This window comes from Panthera leo, chromosome F2 (assembly GCF_018350215.1).
Source record: "Panthera leo isolate Ple1 chromosome F2, P.leo_Ple1_pat1.1, whole genome shotgun sequence".
NCBI classification, from domain to species: Eukaryota; Metazoa; Chordata; class Mammalia; order Carnivora; family Felidae; genus Panthera; species Panthera leo.
Window position 1 is genome coordinate 43,821,430 of NC_056695.1, and position 16,052 is coordinate 43,837,481.

A 16,052-nucleotide genomic window follows, 5' to 3' on the forward strand; every position below is an offset into this window, starting at 1 on the left:
TGAGAACTATTTCAATCTTTTAATAACCAATATGGCTATATGAGAGTATACCAGCTTGAGCTCTGGGAACTGGCCTGGTTCAATCAGCCAGGCCTTGCTGCTGCTAGCGGCTGGCACTAGCACCCAGAGCAAGGCCTTATTGAACATAAACAATTTCACAGAACACCAATAATCAGACAAGGCCACCATGCATGTGATGGATCAGAGCAAAAACAAGACCAGCCCATAATCACATCTGAGTACACACAAAAAATATGAACGCTGTCCAAAGCACAAAAATCACCCAATATCCCCCTATCCTGCAAATGAGTGTAACTCTTTACCAGTTAAAATTCCTGCTTCGATTCATTCATCCCACCTTTTGGAGAAGCTAGTTAACATACCCAACCATAGGATGACCCCCACTTCCTAAAAGTATCCAATCCCAGTTTCTTAAACCCTCCTAAAAACCATCAGACACAAGCTCAAATCCTCCAAGAGGTTCTTCCTTTGACTGAGTCTCCCCACATTTCCCCACAGTGTGTGCCTCCCTCATTACAATAACCAGCCCAACTTGTTCAGCCACAAGTGCATCAGAGAGCAAGGTGCACATTTTGGTATAGATGAGTCCCTTTGTCTGTTTGAGGGTGCATTACCACCCAGCTGGAAAGCTCTCTACATGTCCCAGAACAATTCTAGAGCATCCATATTACTACGCTTACTCCCCCACCACAGCCCACTTTCACTCTAGAAGTGGCCCTACTTCCTCCCTAGGGTTAAGTTTGCAAGGTCGGTTCAGGACCTCCAGCAGGCATTATTTTCCCTTTCACTGTTGCTTTCAACTAATGCAAGGGAAAAAGCTTAAAGCAAACAGAAAGCTTATCCACCCATCAACGCTGATGTGAGGAGACAGGACCAACACCCACCTTTTAGAACACACCTTGACCTGAAGATAAGCACCAGGTTTCCAGGAACCTGAGTGGCCACATGCTATGCCCAAGTTCACGTAACAATGAGTCTTGTTATAAGGCTGTTCTCTCCTGCTTTCAGACACTTGAGCGAATAGCAGCTTCAGAAGGATGCATAATTGCTGGACACCAAATTAGCCACAAACCAAGATTGCTCCTAAATTATTCAAGATGTTGGAAAAATATATACACAAAACAGATCAATCAAAGAAATCAAATACATGCCCTGCGGTTTTGAGACAATTACTTGAGAAACATTCCGCAATTGAACACTAACCATTATTTTTCTCACTGAGTGGTATCAGAAAACTTGGAAAAATTAAATATGGTATCCTATCACCAACCACAGAGTAGAAGACAACATCCTGAGCACCGAATATCAGTAAGCAGAATCACACAGACTAATAGAATCACAGGATAAATGCAAACCTGAGGAAATCACCATCTTTCAAATAAAACAATGATTATCTCTGTGTGGGCTTATCTCTGACAGGGACACTGTACCAGATTGAAAGTTCTCACAGTTGCAGGAGTAGCACCTCAAATGCCGGAGCAGTGCGGTGGCTCTGCACCCCACCAGCACTCCTGTCGCCCACTTATGGGACAGTTGAATCCAATAGAACCCAGCAACCGAAAGATGTCGGGAGAAAATCTTGGCATGCTGAGGAGGCATTCTCTGTGTTCGTTAAAAAAGATGCATTAATTGGGACAACTGAGCTGATCTAAGAAATAAACCTCAAATTCCCAGGGACTTAACGGAATAAAGGTTTCTTTCTCTTTTAAGTAACATTCCAACGTGGGTGTTCCTGGCGAGTGGGTAGCTTTCTTCTCCATGACAATTTCCTTCTTGGGGCTCCACACCCCTCCAGAGCACCAGTTCTCTGACTTGGGTTAGCCTCTAGAACACCTTTTAAAACTCCTGCTGCTCCCGCCACACCCCAGACCAATTTAATTAGCATCTCTGGGGTAGGGGTTTGGGCAGCGAGAGTGTTTAAAGCTTTCCAGATGGTTCCAACGAACGACAAGGTTGAAATCACTTCACTGTGTTTTCAGGGCTCCGGAATCCTCCATGGTGAGCTGGTGGAAGGGGAACGAGGTGGTGGTGAAGGCACACTCTCTCTCCAAAGTGCAGCCTGAAATGACAGACATTCCTCTGCCCATGTTCCATCCCTGCAAACTTGCTGCACTGCCACATGTGTAGGCAAGGAGGGCTGGGAAATGCAAGGCCTACCCAGCTTGCTTCCTCCCTGCAACATTCCCACATCCGGGAGGGGAGGGGACACATTGTTGGTGGTTAGCTTGACTGTCTCAGTAGGGTGGTGGGGATATAAGAGGGGTTACGTAGAAGTAGGAGAAAAAGACAAACGAGCTGAGGGTTAGAAGGAAAGAGACAACAATAGAACCGTGACAGTTCAAAGGTCGATGTCATGCAGCCCTCCAGCTACATTTGGTGCCACTGCTCACCTGGGAATACAAGCTCCACCCCCTGTCATCTTCTTCTCCATCCTGGACTCACTGCCTCCCTCTTGGGACCAGAGTTTTGTTTTGCGTTTTGGCTTTGCTTTTGTGGTTCTCCAAAAGCAGAACCTCACTGCTCAAGTCACCATTTCTGAAGGCAATATTCAGAAGATACAAATGCTGGGGTCATTCTCCCCTCCAGATCATATTGTAGGGCTATATATGACCATTTCCTCTCCCCACCAAGCCACCAGCATTGTTTCGGGGGGATAGTAGGTGCCTCCAGTCCACCTGCCTAGCCCACACTGAGAGTGAAGATACGAAAATGTGAAAAGTAAAATGGAGAAACTTAGCAGCCAAGAAAAAAGCTTGGTGGAGCCCCACAGCTGAGAAAGATAATGGTCTCTGTGGTTAAAGCCAAGGAAAATTCATCTTCTGCTTGGCTCCAGTGCAGAAGTTATTCTTTTTACCAAATCAAGCCAAGGGGAAAGCCCTTTCCCCATGTCACAGTGTAGCAGAAAACACAGTAGTAGGACTCAGAGGCAGTGGAGCAGAGCCCAGCTGCTCAGAACAGAGAAGAGGACAGGTCCCAGAGCCTGGGAAAGAGAGACTCTCTGCAGGCGTGGTCAACAGGAAGACGATGTTTTTGCTGAGCATTCTGAGGGACATCTGCCTCCTTTAAATACCATTAAGGTAGACCCAAGCTGCAAATGAACTTGGAGCAAGGGCAGAAGGGAACAGAGTTCCCTAACAAGGGCCAAATAGCAGCAATCAAGCAGTCCCATGGAGTGGTTTAAGACCAGAACAGCACAGGCCAGCTGAGAAAGGGCAGAATGTGTAAGGAAAGACGGGACGGTTCCTGCTCACACTTTGCTAAGGGTTTCCCCAGGAGGGAGTGGAAATGAATCTCACAATGCCACTGGGTGGTATTCATGATTGTTTCATAGGATGGAGTGTAAGTTACCCCTAGAGAAATCTACATGTGATCTGACCCCACAGTCATTGCCCACCTATCCCGTGCATGACCCTTACCTAGTCTGGTACAGCAAAATGCCCCTCCAGGGACTCCTAGAAACCGATACCTCACCAGGATGTGCCCACCAGACTCACACAGTGGAGACTCCAGTGTCCAGAGTGAGGCATCCAGGTAAGCAATTTCTCCCACAGGGAACACAGCTGTCAGCAGCATCTAAAAGCAAAGGAAGGGAAAAGAAAGAAGAAAAGGAAAGAGGTGGGAGGGAGGGGAGGAAAAAAAAACCCTCTCAGTTCTGAGAAGGAGTATATAGTATACTAAAAAAAAAAAAAAAAAAAAAAAAATAGACTTGGGCACGAAGAAAGCATAGTAACCAGTACAGCCTCTGGTAAAAACTAATTTCTGTGACCCTGGACAAGTACCTTATCATCTCTGGGCTTCAATGTCCTCCTATAAAATGAGAATTGAACTTAACAGATTTTAAGGCCCCTTCCCACTCTGCAATACTTCCATCCAATGGTGAAGATGGAAAAATGAATTTACCCCAAGAAAATTACCGTCTTACAAGAGAAAACTTTATATAAATCTCTAGTCATTTCTAAACGATTTTGTAAAAGAACCTCCATGCACAAATTATGCAGGGCTCTGCTTTTTCCCCTTCCTTTCTGTTCCTGCTTCCCTTACCTGTTATTGTAAGGTTGCCATTCGATGAACAGCAGAAAAAAAAGAAAACGAGCTAAAATGCAATCATTTGGTTTTCCTTACTTAGTAAAGAGCAAATCTCAAGCAACAGCATGTTAGTGGGTACCAGTGGGGACTCGACACATCCAAGAGGAAAAGGAGAAGGAGGAAGGAAATGTAAGCATTGCTTTACACGTGCACAATCTGCTCCTCTGTCTTTGGCATGCAAGGAGTACTTGCATATGATGATCGTCTTCCCTCGCTGTCTGCTGAGGAGACCCACCAATGTGTGTGAGCATTAAGTTGAACGATTTCTCGTGATACCTTAGATCCAATGAGTTCTCCATTAAAGCTCCAGTCTTCTCGTTCTCACAAATTTGTACTTTCACTCTGTTTGTGCTGTTGCTTCACACTATACTTAAGAGGCAGCACTAATTACGTGAATCTGACCATCTCACAAGTACCAAGCTCAGTTGGTCAACATTGTATTAAGCAACTAACCAAGGTCCTTGCCCTCATTTTTAGTTCGACAAAGAATAATAAGAAAATAAACCAGATAACTATAGAATGTGAGAAGCATACTCTGTTAACCTCTTATTGCATCCATTTCGTTACTAATAAAATAAGTATTACACAACCCATGCCTCAAAGATACCTAACGGTGGTGCTTCGTAAGTATGTATGCCTAGGTTAGGAATTCCTTTATTTATTCCATGGTGATTTGCTGCACTCTGATCACTCGCCCAGGGATTGTGCTACAAACTTGCGAGTTTAGTTATTAACAAATCAAACAACCTTGTTACAAAGCAGTCCCACCTGGTGAGTTGCATGAATTGTGTGTCTCAGAAAAAGATACACTGGAGTTTTAATCCCCAGTAACTCAGAAGGTGACCTTATTTAGAAACAGAATCTTTGAAAATGTAATTCGTTAAGAGAAGATCATCCAGTGGGCCCTAATTTAGTTTGACTAACAAAGGGGGAACTTAGGGGGCACCTGGGTGGCTCAATCGGTTAAGCGTCTGACTCTTGATTTTGGCTCAGGTCATGACCTCACCATTAGTGGAATGGAGCTGCACTGAGCCTGCTGGGATTCTCTCTCCCCCTCTCTCTGTCCCTTCCAAGCTCATGCTCTCTCTCTCTCCCTCTCTTTCTCTCTCTCAAGTAAATAAATAAACTTTAAAAAGTGGGGGGAGTGGGAATTTGGATACAGACCTGTACACAGGGAGAACATCACATGAAGATGAAAACAGAGATCAAGGAGGTCCATCTAAAGCCAAGGATTGGCAGCAAACCACCAGAAGCTGGCACCTGTTCTCCCACCCAGACCCCCGCAGGAAACCACCCTGCCCACACTTTGACGCGGACTTCCGGCTTCCGGAACCGTGAGACGATGAAGTTCTGCTGAAGGCACCTGGTCTGCGGTACTCTGGCAGGGCAGCCCTAGGAAAGGAAGATACCTGGGAACCAAGACCAAGGACAGCAACACCGAGTGTCTAGACTATTCTGCAGCGGGACATCAGGTCATTCCTGGGCGGGTGGATTCAAGGCCTCAAGGCTTTCCGCTGAGTGGAAAAACTGAGAATTGGGGCCATTTTCGTTCAACTGCGCCTCATTTTCTTCCGGCTGTTGGCAATCACTGGAAAGAGAAGTCGTAAAAAGCATACAATGCCGTTATTAACATCATTATCAACAATGCACGTACACAAATCTCAGTGAGAATTAGATTTTAATGTTTCCTTACAGGGTGTGCTGGTCCCAACTACGCCCAGCTAATTCACAGCGACAAAACTGGTTAAGCCTTTGCGTGATTTATTTTTGCTCCTATGGAAAGTTGACACTTTATTCATTAAACTACTCCCTTTAACACATTTCTAAATCATTGCTTTCCACTCTGATCGGGCCTCGTTTTCATTTTTGAGTTTCAGCTAGAATGGCTTTCATAATGAATTCTTTTTTTACCTGACAGGAGAAGTTAAAACCTCCCCCTGCTGAACATTTAAAAGGGAAATTCAGGCTCGTTTTTGTCAGGCTGTTTATCATACCTCGCAAATACTCAAATCCATTTCCTTTGGAAAAGGTTTGTCTTTCTATGACAGGCATATAAAAAGGCTTTATTACACTTCTCTATTCATTGGAGCTGCTCTGCCTGAAGATAAAAAAGAATTCATTTCTGGATTTTCCTTGAATGTCAGGTCTATAGTTCCCTTCTATTATCAGAGTTCTTAACCCAAGAAGAATGGAAGGGAGGGAGAATTCAAGTTAATACACAATATCAAACTCCATTATTGACTAACATGAATATCAAAAATCCCAAAATAAAATCTGCATTCAAATGAAAGAGTACGTAAAGACAGAAAAAACGCTCTATAGGTATTTAATAGCAAGCAATCACTGGATTTACTTGCAACGTTCTATGCTGCGGGGCTTCGCAGATCTGGAAAATCACTTTAGCACCATTTCCTAAGTACGGTCTGATCTGTCAGTTATGATATACAGCAGTGCTTCTCAGACTTCAGTGTGCACGTAAATCACCTGGGGATCTGGTTAAAAGGCAGGTTTGCATTTAGTAGGTCTGGGCTGGAGCCTGAGACTGGGCATTTCTAACAAGCTCCCAGAGGCACAGACGCTTTGGGTCAGGGACAGCCCTTCTGGTAGCCAGGATAGAGAGCCAAAAGCAGTGCGTTCCACTGAATGTAAACATCACTTCACTTTAAGCCTTGAGCTGGATCTGTCTGAAAATCATCTGAAAATTACATGAGAGGCTGGGGTCCCAATTTCGCACTAACTTGCACCCACTCACGGGATTCACGGTGGTCTGGGCATGTCGTATGGGCTGCTGGAGACTCCACGTCTGATGCTGACCACAGCCAACCCTGTGGGCTCATATCTGAGGCATCGGGAGAAGGCTGCAGATAAGAGTCAAGATGCTGTATGCAGCAGGGACCCCGGGAGGCCCAGAGACCCCTGCAGGGGAGAAGGGCCTGTGCCATCACATCACACATAGCTTCACCTCTGTGTAGATCGTGGGTGGTTTAGGTTTAGGTGCAGAAAGAAATGCAGATGGGCCAGGGGCCACAGGCACCACAGGGTTTATGATCTGGGGTGCATTGGACGCTGTATAATGGAAGCAATGAGGTCTGCCCTCAAATCCCAGGTGCTGACAAGACAGTCCAAAGTGGAAACAGCGCTCATGATCTCATACGGCAGCCCCAGAGGCTCCTAGCAATAGCTTGGTGGAAGTCTGAGCGAAAATGGAAGTCATTCATTACACAGCTAGTGGCCTGAGCAGGGGCACTTGAGTCCCCCTATCTGTGGAAAGTCAGCAGCTTGAGGAAATTTGGATTACATTCCTTCGAGGGGCTGGGGGCTCAGGGCAATGAATGAATGATGAATCACTGCAAGTCTGTGTCTGTGACCAGGAAAATAACTCAAATACAAATAGCGAAGCTTCAAACAGTAAGCCTTGTTTACACCTTCTGGTCAAAGCCATCTCTCATTTCATAAGCCGCTAAGATGGCCAATCCCCATAAAAATTAAGTATTGTGTGGGGATAAAAGAAATCAGAGGAAGGAAGCAGGAACCATCAGTTTAATATCTGTAGCATCACTGGGGAGCGCTGTAAGTTCAAGTGAAGTCCAATAAGGGGTAAACGATAGAAATCAGCCCTTGTTCTATCTTGCTAAGCTAAAGACACATTCAATAAACTTCTGTCCCTGAACCTAGACAAACAGGTCCAAGGTGTGAGCATCTCCGTTGTCTCGAAATGCTGCCTTTAGCAACTTTTACATTCCCTCAGTTGCTTATCCACTTTCCTTGCCTGAAAAAGATGGAGACTGATATTGGTAACTGGAACCGAGGGATGTAGAAGAACCTGAGATTCCCTCCTTCTATTTCTTGTTTATTTATTACAACAATCAGGCAAACCGAAGACACTGTCTGTCCACACCCCTTTACCCACAGGCAGCACCCAAAGCCTTTCCACTCATAGCACAGAGGGCTCTGGCTTCAGGCAGTGAGCAAGAGACAGGTGTGGTGTGGAAAGTGGCTGTGGTGGGAGGCAGATCACAGCCTCAGTGAGTGGGAGAAATCGCACATTTTCGCGTGGTGTCAACATGCTCAGAACCAGTTATGTGAGACCCTAGATTAGCCTTTATGAAAACGGGTCTATGCCCCTTGCTAGTGTTTTCAGTCACTCTGACGGCCACCCGTAGTAGCTCAAGCCCAGCTGATGCTTCATCACCACCACTATCCCGGCTCCATTACCCTAACTGTGACCTATGCCTCGGTTTCCTTTTCTGTAAAATGTGAAGAGAAAGTACCCACCTCATAGTGTGGTTAAGAAAAAAAGTGAATAAGGCATGGAAGAGACTTAGTGCAGTTCCTGGCATATAGTAGGTGCTTGTTAAATGCTACTGTTGCGGTTTGTGCCCTGCCTTCTACTGCCAGGAGACGAGGTAGTGTAGTGGTTAGCAGCACAGCTAAGGCCTGGATACATAATCCCATCTCTGCTGCTGACCACTGGCAAGTTGTTTAACTGCTCTCTCAGCTTCCTCACCTATAAACTGGGGATAATTATAATAGTGGCTGCCTCAGAGGGTTCTTACAAGACTAAGTGGGATAATCCTGGGAAGCACTTAGTTCACAGGACCCAACACACAGTGAGTACTCAATGCGTTTGTGTGCATTTACTTTTATTATTATTGTCATCTGACACCTTTAAGGAGAAAGCAGCTTCCGTGTGAGCGTTGGACAATGTGTTACAACCAGCGCACTGGCACAAGAACCTTGGTGCAAGACGCTCACGCAGTGGCACCAACCCCCTAGTCATACTGCTTCAAAAGACACTACTTACTAGTCCCAGTCCCAGTGGGGGGAAATGTAAAGTCACTTTCTCCAACTGTACTTTAGCTCATGCTCTTCCCCAGACAGAGAGCTGTCATCAAGGGGGCAGATACAATTTTCTGAAGTCTTGATGAAATCTTTATTTAAACCTTAGACATACTGCAAAACATTTTTGAGGATTTGGATTATCCCCACCTGCCAGCTCCTCGCAGCTTGTCTAAAGAATAAAGACACACACTTAAGTAAATGAAAAAAAATTTCAGAAAAAGATGTTGCCCCTTGCATTTTGAAATAAACAACATTATTTCCCAGAATCCTCTAATAGGCTGTAAGCAAGGCTTTTTTGAGCTTCCCTTGCAGTGTGGACCTGAGTTCTCCATGAAGCCTTGGAGGAGCAGGGAACAGGAGGGGTCATTCTCCAAGAAAAGTGAATCCAATAAACACAGGCCATCAGCACAGAACCTCAAATCTCATCTGAGAAGTTTGCCTCACTACAAGTAAGTGTTCAGCAGTTACAAAGCTAGTAAACTTTGAGTAGAAAAACACCAAACACAGATGGCAGTCAAGGCTGGCTCCAGGCCATGTTTGCCTCTGAGACTTCTTCTGCCAGCCTACCGCCAATACCTTCTAGAAGCTTCCGCATCACACTCCAGCCTCCAGCATACGCCCACACTCCATATTCCTGACCCCTTCCAAATGCCCAGGATGCACAGTAGGAAACATCTCCCTGATCCTAGACCTGTGCCTCTTCCCTCCCTTTATCAAAACTTACCCCTGCCAACTCCTACCTCAACAGGCCTCTGCTCTCTTTTGTTGAAAATCCGTCAGACCCTAGCTTACACTAAGGCAGTAGAGGCAATTACTTACATGGAGTGATTTAAAGCATACCACCTAGAATATTCTCTGTCCCCCACACTAAAATTTCCCTCCAAACAGCTCTCACAGTACCTGAAACACCATCATCGGGTTTTTTGCTGCTTTCAATCCAATCTGTACTGTTTCCATGAGTCCTCTGTTGAATTACAATAGCAACTTGCTTACAACATCTCAAATCATAACCAGGAATATCTGGTCTCATAGAGAAGGGACTAAAGACAAGGAAGTTGTAACAGAAAAGTAAGAGGAGAGAAACAGGTCTAGGGTACAAGGGATTCTTTTCTTTAAAAGGAATAAAGGGGCACCTGGGTGGCTCAGCCAGTTCATCATCCAACTCCTGATTTCCGCTCAGGTCATGATCTCACAGTTTGAGAGTTCGAGCCCCATGTCAGGCTCTGCACCGACAGCATGGAGCCTCTTTGGGATTCTCTCTCCCTTTCTCTCTGCCCCTCCCCCCCTTCTCTCAAAAATAAATAAATACACTAAAAGAGAAAGAAAAGGAATAGAGATGTTTCTTGGGCAAACAAGGGGTGATACGAAGGCTGTGGCTTACAGAGAAAGTTAGAAGAGATTAGGAATAAATCTCACCATTTCAGAGTCCTACTCAGCTCTGGCGGTGATGGACCGTAGTGGAATCACAACTGGATAAGCTAGCTCTCATTTCATTGTGTTTTGTGGCTGATATGCTTGCTCCTACCGTCTTGCTTGCTATCTGCTTCCCCTTCTCTTGCTCCGCCCAGCAAACTTCTCCCTAAAGCCAACCAAAATGTGGCCTTAACTTTGAAAATAATACCAATATGTGGATCATGCGCTGCAGCAAAACAGCAAGGGGATACCTATTGGTGGGGAGGTGAGGACCCTTCAACCAGCCTCTCAAATCACTGCATTGTTGCAATTGCTTGCTTCATTTTATACAAGACCGGTTGGTTGGTTTTATTCTACTTGTGTCCCTTCGTTCATTCACCAAATATGTGTTGAGTATCCAGGAGAGGCCACGCTCTGGAGATCCAAAAAGAAAGCCACAATCCTGACTTTAAGGACTTCATGCGCTGGTAAATCCACACTCCAAAAATCCATAGCCCTGATTTGGCAAGTTCCATGATATATACAAATATTGTCTCTATAGTCGATATCCAGCTACCCACGGTGAACAAGTGGCCCTCAACACTACTGACTCTGTAACAGTATGCTCTCCCCAGTTGAGACTAGCAGGCTCCAGCACAACCGCTCGACCTCACAGGTGAGCAGGGGAGGCAACAAGTCAACCATCAGCATGCACAGGCGGTCACAGAGCGCAACGGAAACACAGAACCACGAAAGTAAGAGACAGATTCTACCTGCAGAGGGTCAAGGGAAACAGAAGAGAAAAATCATGAACTTCAGCCACTGAAGGAGAGAATTTAATGTGTCAATGCCCCACTAGACCATAAGCACAGACTGCTTTCTTTTTTCTGTATCTGTCTTGTAATGTCTTCCGATGGACGTCTCAGTGTGTGACATACATATACGTTATAGCTATTCACTGAGATTTTGAAGCAAAGGGAATTCACGCGAGTGGCTTGCTCCTTTTTCCTGGTGGCTGTACAAGTGGTTTCCAGATTTTACAAAAGGAAACCTTGCCATTGCTGAGTGTACCCAGAAACCTCATTTTATTATTTTGACTTGAGTTTTAATTAACTGTACATATGGCTGCTTGCTCATTAGGGTCATATGGCCCAGCTGGGGATGGATCTTCCTGGCATCTGGGCTGCATTAGCATGTGCCTTTGGGATTTGGGTCTCTGACAAGAGTCTGTGAAGGAGAAATTCGGGAAAGGTTACAAATTCAGGTGCCAAAAGCAACTGCTTTGGCTCCTCCAACGTGAGAGCAAAAGAATAAAGAACCATAGAAAAATGGTCCAAAGTAACAAATCAAACTTGCTACGAAGCAGAGTTTGACCAAGCACCAACCAAGCTCACTAGAGTGCTGGATGGGGGCTAAAGCATCTGCAGATTTTAAGACTTGGCCATTTCCAAAATAAAAATTCAATGACATGCTACTCAATCCAATAGTAGAGAATGCCCAATGACCTGGAAGATACCACTCCACAGAGGTGCAAGTTTTGTTTGTGTGACTGCTAAATCTCTCTCTCTTTTTTTTTTTTTAATGCGAAGCCCAGAAAACACTTAGTGGAAAACAGGTTTGTAACCCTGGTAAACCACATGGCTAGCTGCCTTCCAAAGAGGCTTCCTTTCTGGAAAGTGTGTACTTATCTAAAATTGAAGTTGTGCCTACCAATGCTAAAAACAACGGGCCTGTTTAATCGTGTTAGTTGGGGGGGAAATTCATCGGTCTATTACTGATAATGTGTATTCAAACTGTGGATTCACTAAATTTTCAACTGTTGAAACATCTGGAATGAAGTCACCGCTCCAGAAAATACGTAAGAAATGTGAAACAGGACAACAGTTTAAAGGAACTCACAAAAGCCTCCAGCATCCTCAAACAACGATTATAAAAGGCCAATCAAGTTTTGATTCCTTTACGGAAAATGAATAATTCTTTGCCAGTTGCTTCCAACCTCAGCCCTTCCCCTTTTAATGAAAATCTTTGTGTGAACTCTCTTAGATTCAAATTTTCTACAACATAAATACATCATGAGATTGCTCCAGGGGCCCCACAGACATTTTCTTAGTATCAGAAGCACAGTGGGAACTAACCTCTCATTTACAATACGTTTGAGCGTAGAAAGTCACTAGCCTGGAGACCCCCTAAAGCACCAAAAATTTCCCTGAATTCATTAGCATATACTCTACTAAGCAGTAATATTAGTAATATGTATTGAATCATATTTATCACTTGCATTCTAGCCACCTCCAAAAGTATTTGAAGCAGTTTAGACAACTGACACATATACTTTTCAATTGTTAAAATAAGGATAATCAAATAAAAATATCAAAATCGTATACTTGAGAGGAGAAAGGTTGTTTACCAGAAACCCAGGCTAGGGAGAGATACTACAATTGAGTCCTAAATTTTGCTTCAGAATTTTCTAGTGGCCAATAGGAAATTTGGTGAATTATATAATTCTCACTCATTAGAACAGAAATAAAGTTTTTTCCTTGGCACTAAAATCTAAGAGAAAATTATTACATGAATCCTTATATAAAGAACCTATAATAATTAGCGACTTTTCAAGCAATTTTTTAAAGATGCAAATACATTCTTCATGTGAACATTTCTTGTATTTAACCTCAGGGGTATCATATTAAACCATAATTTTACGCAGGCATGTTTCCAAATAAGTAAACTAATATAGTCCAGGTATGTGATTTTGTGATGCTGTAATTTCATGTGGAGATAAAGCCTGGAAAATCTAGAACATTAGATGATTAGAAATTCTGTTAGGTTACCTTCATCAAATATAAAATACCATGGCTGTGCTTTTGAGAGGCAATTCAAGACTGAGCTCTCCCGAGTGTGTCTCTAGTTCTATTGATGCCAGAAATCAGACCCATATGCTTCTAGTAACAGAAGTGCAGGGAGCAAGATGCCACTTGGTTATGAAATTCAAAGAGCAGCACAGTGGATCTCTATCACGGTACCGGCCCTGCCCACAGCCCCCATAGGCACCTTTGCTGAAGGGGTGATACCACATGTACCTGGCCAAAGGTAACTGGACCAGGGGCAGTCACTTGACTTAAAGGCCAAGAAGGCACAGGCTTATGACATGGCTTGGCTCAGACAGATGAACTTGTCCATTCTGATTCTCACCCTTCAGCATTTAAGCCAAGAAATTCTGACATTAGGGTAGTTAACTGTGGAAACACTAGTTTAATGAACATAATATAAATAGAAGCCAGGATTCATGTTGGCTCTGTGTGTAAAACAAGGAGAAAAAAGAGAAATCTAAGAGAAGCAGTAGATATGAGGAAAAGAAGTACAAGTACAGTAAAACCTGGTTATAAGTAACTTGTTCTGTGAGTGTTCCACAAGACAAGCAAACGTCTCTAATAAATTTTAACTTGGTAAATGAGCGATGTCTTATGAGTAGTACGTGATGCTGAATGTTACATGATCACAACTGAGCCAATGGTTTTCTCTCTCTCTCTTTCCCTCCCTCTTGCTGCGGGATTGTGGGTGATCATCTCCCATGCTTGGATGCTTGGTCTCAGGCTGTGGTGTTTGGCAGAAATCAGTGATTTTTCAAATGCTAGAAGGTGCCCATAACTGGCTCTAGTGTATTTTTTGTCACTTCAAAGCACCTATGGACAGTCCTTTGCTTTTCCATACCAGAGTAAGCTTAAAAATGCTTTGCTTCATTCTGGGTCAGGCTGCGTGCAGTTATAGACCCTTTCCTCTGCTGCCTTATTGCCAGTTACATAGATACAATATATGACAAGAGTTTATTAATACTGTACTGTAGTCAACATCCTGCGAGTGTATACAATGGCCCCCATGCAGAAAAAGGTTGAAAAGAAGGGTGGTAAGAAGGGGGAGATGATTACAGTGGAAGTCAAGAAGGAAATCATTGAGAAGTATGAACAAGGTATGCAAGTGGCTGAAATTGTAAGATTTTATGAGAAGTCTACATCTTCCTCTGCAAAGGAGGAGAAAAGGTGGAGGAATCCCTCACTTCAAATGAGATTAGGGAGATGCGTAAAATGTGGGAAACAGGGCAGGGTGTCTGGGTAGCTCAGTTGGTTAAGCAACTGACTTCGGCGCAGGTCATGATTTCACGGTTGATGAGTTTAAGCCCTGAGAGCCTAGAGCCTGCTTGGGATTCTGTCTCCCTCTCTCTCTGCCCCTCCCCTGCTCATGCTCACTCTCTCTCTCTCAAAAATAAACACTTTTTTAAAAAAATTTTAATGCGGTAGACAGTGCAAATTTTTGTAGAAAAGCACCACCTGAATAAGGCTGTAGCAGTGCAAGCGATGAATCTGTTTAAGGACAATGCAATGTCACATTTCCGTGAAATCCTCAAAAAGAGGCAAAAGCAAGTGTCACTGGACAGGTTCCTTGTTAAACTTGCACAGAAAGAAAAAGATTCCACTGAGCCAATAGAGAGCAGTGATTCCATTGGTGATAATGAAAGTCGTCCTACACAATAACCCTCCTCTCTCTGTCTCCCTCACACCAGCCACGAAGGTTTTCTTTTTTTTTTTTTAATTTTTTTTTTTTTAACGTTTATTTATTTTTGAGACAGAGAGAGACAGAGCATGAATGGGGAAGGGTCAGAGAGAGGGAGACACAGAATCTGAAACAGGCTCCAGGCTCTGAGCTGTCAGCACAGAGCCCGACGCGGGGCTTGAACTCACTGACCTCGAGATCATGACCTGAGCCGAAGTCGGCCGCTTAACCGACTGAGCCACCCAGGCGCCCCCAGACACAAAGGTTTTCAAAGGTAAGTTCAGGCTAATTTGTTTATTTTCCCTTCTATTTTGTATTTTCTTTATTCTTTTGTATTCTATTACAATATTGTAATCATTTTTTATATGAATATTTTTGGGTTGTAGAACGAATCATCTGAGTTTCCATTATTTCTTATGGGGATACTCACTTTGATATACAAGGGTTTTGGATTACGAGCATGTTTCCAACACCAATTATGCTCACAAACCAAGATTTTACTGCATATGGAGGTAAAGATGAGAAAACTGAACAGAGGTTCAAGAAGCAAATCAGCAGTGGGGGCTGAGGCACATCGATATCAAAACTGTAGCATTCAGACCATCTCACCTATCTCTGGTCAATGGATTCTGTCTTTTCCATCCAGTTCTTCAGTTTTTCTTGGTTTCCTGTATGCATGCAGCCTTAAAATAAATGGCGAATTAGTGGAGGTAATATTCTTTTTTTTTTCAATTTTTTTTAATATTTATTCATTTTTGAAAGGCAGAGAGAGACAGAGCACGAATGGGGGAGGGACAGAGAGAGAGGGAGACACAGAAACAGAAGCAGGCTCCAGGCTCCAGGCTCCGAGCTGTCAGCACAGAGCCTGATGCAGGGCTTGAACTCACAGACCGCCAAGACCATGACCTGAGCCAAAGCCGGCCACTTAACCGACTGAACCACCACCCAGGCGCCCCTAGTGGAGGTAATATACTAAGTCACTCTGTCTGCACCCAAGAGGATAAATGAAAGTACATTGCTTCATCTACGGAAAGAAATGTAGGCCTATGCAGCAGGTCCATAGGAGAAGTTCACTGAGCCAGAGGCAACTTGTCCTCAAGCAACATCTTCCTGGGGATCTGGACAAACTGAAATCAACTGACGCCTTTGAGCTCTTACCGTGAAGT

At 44.0% G+C, this 16,052-nt stretch overlaps 1 long non-coding RNA gene across 1 annotated transcript; it reads right to left on the reverse strand.

Annotated features, from left to right (window-relative positions):
• Positions 1 to 3,265: 3,265 nt before the first annotated feature.
• LOC122211043 lies at positions 3,266 to 15,557 on the reverse strand. The gene is made up of 3 exons (XR_006198433.1): positions 15,496 to 15,557; positions 5,517 to 5,695; positions 3,266 to 3,594 (listed from the first exon to the last, which is right to left on the reverse strand). It is a non-coding gene; the product is annotated as an uncharacterized LOC122211043 (long non-coding RNA).
• Between the last annotated feature and the right edge of the window lie 495 nt (positions 15,558 to 16,052).